The following is a 6,443-nucleotide window of genomic DNA, read 5'->3' as shown; positions in this document are numbered from 1 at the left end:
ATTTTGCTACGAACAGGGGAGGTCGAAGTGCTTTACGTGAGTACCTGGCGTGTTGCTCTATCTCACAGTGGTACTTTTTCAACCACTCGGTGATTAAAAAGTAAACAACACCACAAGCACGCAGATGGGATGGCCCCTGTTGATTCAAAAGTACCTAGAGACGTAATCGGTACACCGAAGTACGAATCTATCAAATAAGCCGAGACTTTGTTCTTACTCACAATGACACACTGTGGTAATTCTGATAAAACAGAGTTTACTCTGAACATATCTGGAGAAGGAAAGAAAATTGAATGGTGTCATTTGTATATGATACCTTTCATCCATCATCAGACAACCCAAGCACACTTCTCATTTATCTGACAAAACATACCGACACATTTATTATAGGTAAAAGGGTGATTGAGGGCCGCATACCCCTCATCAATCCCGTACCATATACAAGTAATAACAACTCATTTCCAACGCTTAGTCACACAGTCACTTCTCTGTGGGGAGGAGTAGAACCGAACTTTTTCCGAAATATTGACTTTTCCTTATATCAGTAATTTAACCCCAACTCACTCTTCCCGCGAATTTGAGTTTTAACCGCAGCCACTACGTTGATCCCGAAGGAACCTCGACCAACTGACCAGCCAGAACATAGTCCTGCGGGCAACCCGTATGCCCAGATTATGTGGTTCTCTGGTTAGACCTCTTTTCAATTTATACAAGGACTAAGCCAGGCAGTAAATTGTAAACCCCAATTTATAGTCCCGGCCGACTAGAGTATTGGAAGCCAATTCGAATTAACGAAAATATTCACGGATTTAATATTTCTGAAAGATTACGTTGAGCTGACAACTTTAAGTTAAGTAAATCACTGACAATTTCATAGAAACGATACTTTATTAATATTCAAATTGATGACCTAGTAGTCCAACTTTTGGAGTATTTAAGGTAATCAGAATAGGTTCTATTAAGCTTACAATTTGCTAATAATCCATAATCTGTAAATGCTGAGAAGTTGTCGTTCAGCTAACAACTCAAAGCCAGGTATACCAAGTATAAAAGCTTTTCATCAAAATTACCCATGATATGAGTTCCGATAATATTGTTCAAGTAGCCAGTAGTCCAACTTTTGAATTATTTTATGAATCGGACTAGGACCCGTTAGGCTAAGAGTTTATTAATAATCCATAACCTTTAGTTAATCAATTCCAAATTCAATTCTAATTAGAAATCTATATACTATACTTATAGTTAGTTATTTTGGAAGATATTTGAGTCCTACAATAAATTTGAAATACAGAAGATATTATCTACGATATAAGCAATTCGAGTCGTGAGATGCATCGAGAAACTCATGTACTGTATATAAATCAATATCTTGCTGTGGTCTTCTAATCTCTAGATTTTAATTAAATATTCACCAAGTAATGTCAATTATACCAAAATCATTAACACCGAATCATTACTATTAAATTTATCGTTTGAATAACATTCACTTTAGTCTCTAATGTTATGCAAATGAATTCCTGTTAAATGTCCCCGTCTTTTACGCCTCTAACATCTTTAAATCAGTTGATTTCTTTTATTTTTTTATTCAAACTCATCACAACCAATAATTCTTAGTTCCCACAAATTTAATTAAAATCATGATAAACAACAAAGAATACAGGAACCCAAAAGGTAATAAATAATTGTTTTTTTATTTATTAACAATTATATAAAGCAAGAAAAAAAACTGTAATAAATTAAAAATTTCACTCACGTTTTCTAGTTAAACCTAAAACACCAAAAATAACCGAAAAAAAATATGTACAAAAACTAATAGCCCCTAAAATACAAACATACAAGAAAAAGTGTTAAACATTTACATTAGAGCAAAAGTTCAATGACTTGACAATTAAATGCAGTTTTTAAATAATTTTTATAAAAAAATATTAATGTTTACTTTTTATATTTTAATAAAATAAAAAAAGGAGGAAAAAAACCGACAATGATTGAATACTAAAAATTGTTTAAATTAACAACACACTTACCCATTAAAATTGTAGACAAGACAAATGTTGTTTTCAGCTGAAGCGGCAACATGTTGATAAACTTTTGTTTATACGGTCTAGTAAAGACGTTGATAAATAAGTTGAAGATATTGTTGTGGGGTGATGTTTATGTTACACAAATATAGTCACACAAAAAACACTTTATTTAATTTAAATAAAACTGAAAAGATCAAGAAAAAAATAATATAAGAATTACAACACAATTTTGCACAATTTCTTTTTGTTGAGAGAAATTTAGATGTTATAAATAAAAAAAATAATAATAGAAAATAATTACTTTATTTGATGTTATTTTTAACATGGTATATCAACCAAATAAATAATAAAAAAATAATAATAGTAAAAGAAAGAAAAAATATAAACTGGAAAACAATTAACTTTCACATTATAAATAAAATTAATTTTCAAATGTTTAATTTTTATTCCCAAGCACTATTGGGTAATGGTAATATATTTTTTGTACTATGTAACAATTTGAGACAATAGGGTGATCCATAATAGGGATGCCAGTTTGTGAAAACTTGAGTTTGATAAGATGACAAAGGTATGGACTATAGTCTACTTCTGGGTTCGAGTTTAGACCAATAGTCTGGACTGAACCCTTCTCTAGTCTAAAGACTAAACTAGAGACTAGTCTAGCATTTAGTCCAGACAGTAATATAATATAGTCTAGTCTATAGTCTAGTCTATAGTCTAGTCTATAGTCTAGTCTATAGTCTAGTCTATAGTCTAGTCTATAGTCTAGTCTATAGTCTAGTCTATAGTCTAGTCTATAGTCTAGTCTATAGTCTAGTCTATAGTCTAGTCTATAGTCTAGTCTATAGTCTAGTCTATAGTCTAGTCTATAGTCTAGTCTATAGTTTAGTCTATAGTCTAGTCTATAGTCCAGTCTATAGTCTAGTCTAGTTTAACAAACAGAAGTAGCTTCTGATCTATAGTCTTAAGAAAGTTTGGTCAGTAGTCGACGGTAATTTTTAAATATAGATAAGATTAAAGTCCAATCAATAACATTAACTATAGTCAAAGTTTTTCAAGTCCCATGTACAATTCACCTCAATCATTTAATTAATTAAAAAAGTAATATTTAACAATTTTCTTCTCAAACATCTTAAAACAATGTTAATTCATTTAATGTGTCAATCACCCACCAACGTAAAAAATCACTTTGAAATACAGAAATTGTATGTGAATACAAGCGCAAAAGTAGTGCTGCAGTTCAGTTTGGGGCCACACAACTTAATTTACTTTCTTTTAAAAGCATTTACTATAGAAATAATGGAGAAAAAAACTTTAAAAAATAAACTTAACGTATTACAAAAAAAGACACACAATAATAATGAACTAAGAAAGAAAAAAAACATAATTATATAATTAAAATCAATGTAAAGCAAGAAAAAAATTTAAAGTTAATGAATGTCTTATAGGAGAAACTTTTAACACAGAGTAGAAAAAAAAACGCAGATAAAAATAAATGAAATACATAAAAATTCCCATTATTTACGGTTCAATGCATTCGCTGGCTATTTTTTCTGAATATTTTTAATGTCACTTGCAACTATGTTCAGTGTTTTTTATATCAAGTTTTTTTTTCTTTTCAATAATATGTATTGTTTTTTTATTCATTTTTTTAATTTGCACACATTTATTTTAAATGTTCATAAATGTAGTTTAATGTTCATTTCATTTCTAAACCACATTCCATTATTGCAAAATATAAAATTTTTCTTTATAAATATTTTATTACTCATTTTTATTTTATTTTATATTTTATCATAATCATATATTTGCTGCTTTGCACAAGGTGTTTAAAATAAATGAACTGTTAAAGAAAATGAAAAAAAAAACGACTAAAAGGATATAAGCGTGGAAATGCATGAAAAATAAATTTAACGAGTGAAAGTCCACCACTATTGGCTAAAGACCAAATTATAAATGCCCTTCACTATTTGTAATTTTGATTTTAGAAAAACATGTTTTTTGTTTTTTTTGAGGAAATACAACAATTTGCCAATTTTTAAAATAATTTCCTTAAAATAAGTGGAATATAGATGAACCATGTACTTATGGACATGTAAATTAAAATCGTAGTTAAACCTGACAACTAATAACAAGTTTTTTAACATTCCACCTTGGTAACTTTTGCAAAATAATTTACACATTTTACTACAATTGCACGTTTAAGGAAATGTGATCTAAGTAGGTCAGATATGATTAAGTGAAGTAGTTTCAAAAGTTAATGTTTTGAATATATGCATAACGTAAAGCTTTGGCTAAAGTTTGATCTATAGTCTTGACTATAGATTAGGCTATACAGTTTTTGAATTATTGTCTTGATTATAGTCTGATCTTTTATCTTGACTATAGATTGATCTACAAGTCTTATAGATTGATCTATACTCTTGCCTATATATTGATACTATAGACTGATCTATAGTCTGAACTATATAGTCTTTACTTTAGACTGATTTATAGTCTGACTATTGACTGATCTATATAATCTTTACTTTATACTTATCTATAGTCTTGAATATTGACTGATCTTTATGGTCTTGACCATATTGACTGATATAATATATTCTCTATAGATTGACCTATTTTCTTGTCAACAAAGTGATTTCTAGCCTTGATTAGAGACAGATTGCTCTGTCTATAGTCATGACTATAGTGTTTACTAAAGACTGATCTATAGTTTATACTATATACTGATCTATAGTCTTGAATATATTCTCATCTGTAATCTTGACTGTAAAGTGACCTAAATCTTTACTACAGACTGATCTATTGTACTGACTATTCACTAATCTATAGTCTTGGCTAAAGTATTGACTAGTCTTCACTTACGACTGATGTAAAGTCTATAGACTAATCTAAAGTCCTGACTATAGACTGACATGTAGTCTTGTCTACAGACTGTTATATGAAGTCTTGACAATAGACTGATCTGTAGTATTGACTATAGACTGATCTGTAGTCTTGACTATACATTGATCTAAAGTCTTGACTTTAGACTGATGTATATAGTCTTTACTTTAAACTAATCTATAGCATTGACTGCTCTATAGTATTGACTAGAGACTGCCCTTTAGTCTTGACTATAAATGACTATAAACTGATCTATAGTTGTTGTTGTGGTCACAGTTCGACTGTGGCCAATAGTTCTTTCCTGGTGAAAAAACTTTCGGTTGATACAGCTGTCGCTGGGTTGACAATCTTTGGCCGTGTATGACTATAGACTGATCTATAGTCTTAACTAGACTGATCTGTAGTCTTGACTATATACTGATCTAAAGTCTCGACTATATACTGATCTAAAGTCCTGACTATTGACTGATCTATATAGTCTTTACTTTAGACTAATCTATAGTATTGACTTAGACTGACCTTGACTAGAGACTGACCTTTAGTCTTGACTATAAACTGGTCTATGGTCATGACTACAGTATGATCTATAGTCTTGACTAGACTGATCTGTAGTCAAGACTACTAATATCTATAGTGTTCGCTATAGACTGTTATACAATTGTTTCTTTAGACTAATATATACAGTCTTGACTGATCTATAGTTGTGACTATGGAGTAATATCTATAGTTTTGACAATAGACTGATCTATATTTTTGCCTACAGACTGATTTATAGTTTTCGTTATTGACTAAAGACTGTTCTATACTTTTGACTAGAAAAAGATTAATGGTCATGACTAAAGACTGAGTAAAGTATTTACTATAGCGTTGACTGATCTATAGTTTTGATCCTGATCTATAATCTTGACTATAGACTGATCTGCAGTCTTAACTATGTGGTTTTTTTAAAAGACTGACTTTTGACTATGACTGATCTATAGTTATGACTACAGAATGTAGTCTAAACTATAAGCTGATCTTTAGTTCTGACTATGGAATGATTTATATTATTCGTTATAAACTTATTAAAACCCACCTATGGAGTCTCTTAATATTTAGTTTCAAAAATAATTTGAACGAAAATTTTTAATATTATTTTAATCAGGTTTTCATTTTGCTCTAAAAAAATTAAATGTCAATATTTTTCCATAACTTAAAACACTTTTTTTAAAGTGCCTGTCTTTGATAAAATACTTTTCATAAATCAATTACTTTTATCACTCCTTTTAAGTGTTTGCACTCATGAAAAATTTTCCATTGGACATTTTTAAGTTATAGGCTCGATATTACACAACCCAAAACATGTGATTTCATTTGCAATAGTAGTTTAAAGCAACTTTGTACTAAATTTTTTTTAGAGTGAGTCCGGTTTAGTTTGCATTGAGACAACTTTATTTTTTTGAAATTTAATTTTTGAAAAATTCATTGCATAAATTTTCAAATAAAAATACAAACTTATGCCTTTATATCCTTAACGTATAAATATCATATGTTTAA

At 29.5% G+C, this 6,443-nt stretch overlaps 1 long non-coding RNA gene across 1 annotated transcript in view; it reads right to left on the bottom strand.

Moving 5' to 3' along the window:
- Positions 1-2,091: 2,091 nt before the first annotated feature.
- LOC124418957 overlaps positions 2,092-6,443 on the bottom strand; it is a 5,043-nt gene continuing 691 nt past the window's right edge. The window contains exon 2 of the long non-coding RNA XR_006940331.1: positions 2,092-2,205. This is a non-coding gene — a long non-coding RNA (uncharacterized LOC124418957). The remainder of the gene's footprint in view (positions 2,206-6,443) is intronic.

Source organism: Lucilia cuprina, chromosome 3, assembly GCF_022045245.1.
Source record: "Lucilia cuprina isolate Lc7/37 chromosome 3, ASM2204524v1, whole genome shotgun sequence".
NCBI classification, from domain to species: domain Eukaryota; kingdom Metazoa; phylum Arthropoda; class Insecta; order Diptera; family Calliphoridae; genus Lucilia; species Lucilia cuprina.
This window is presented reverse-complemented; position numbering and strand designations above follow the sequence as displayed.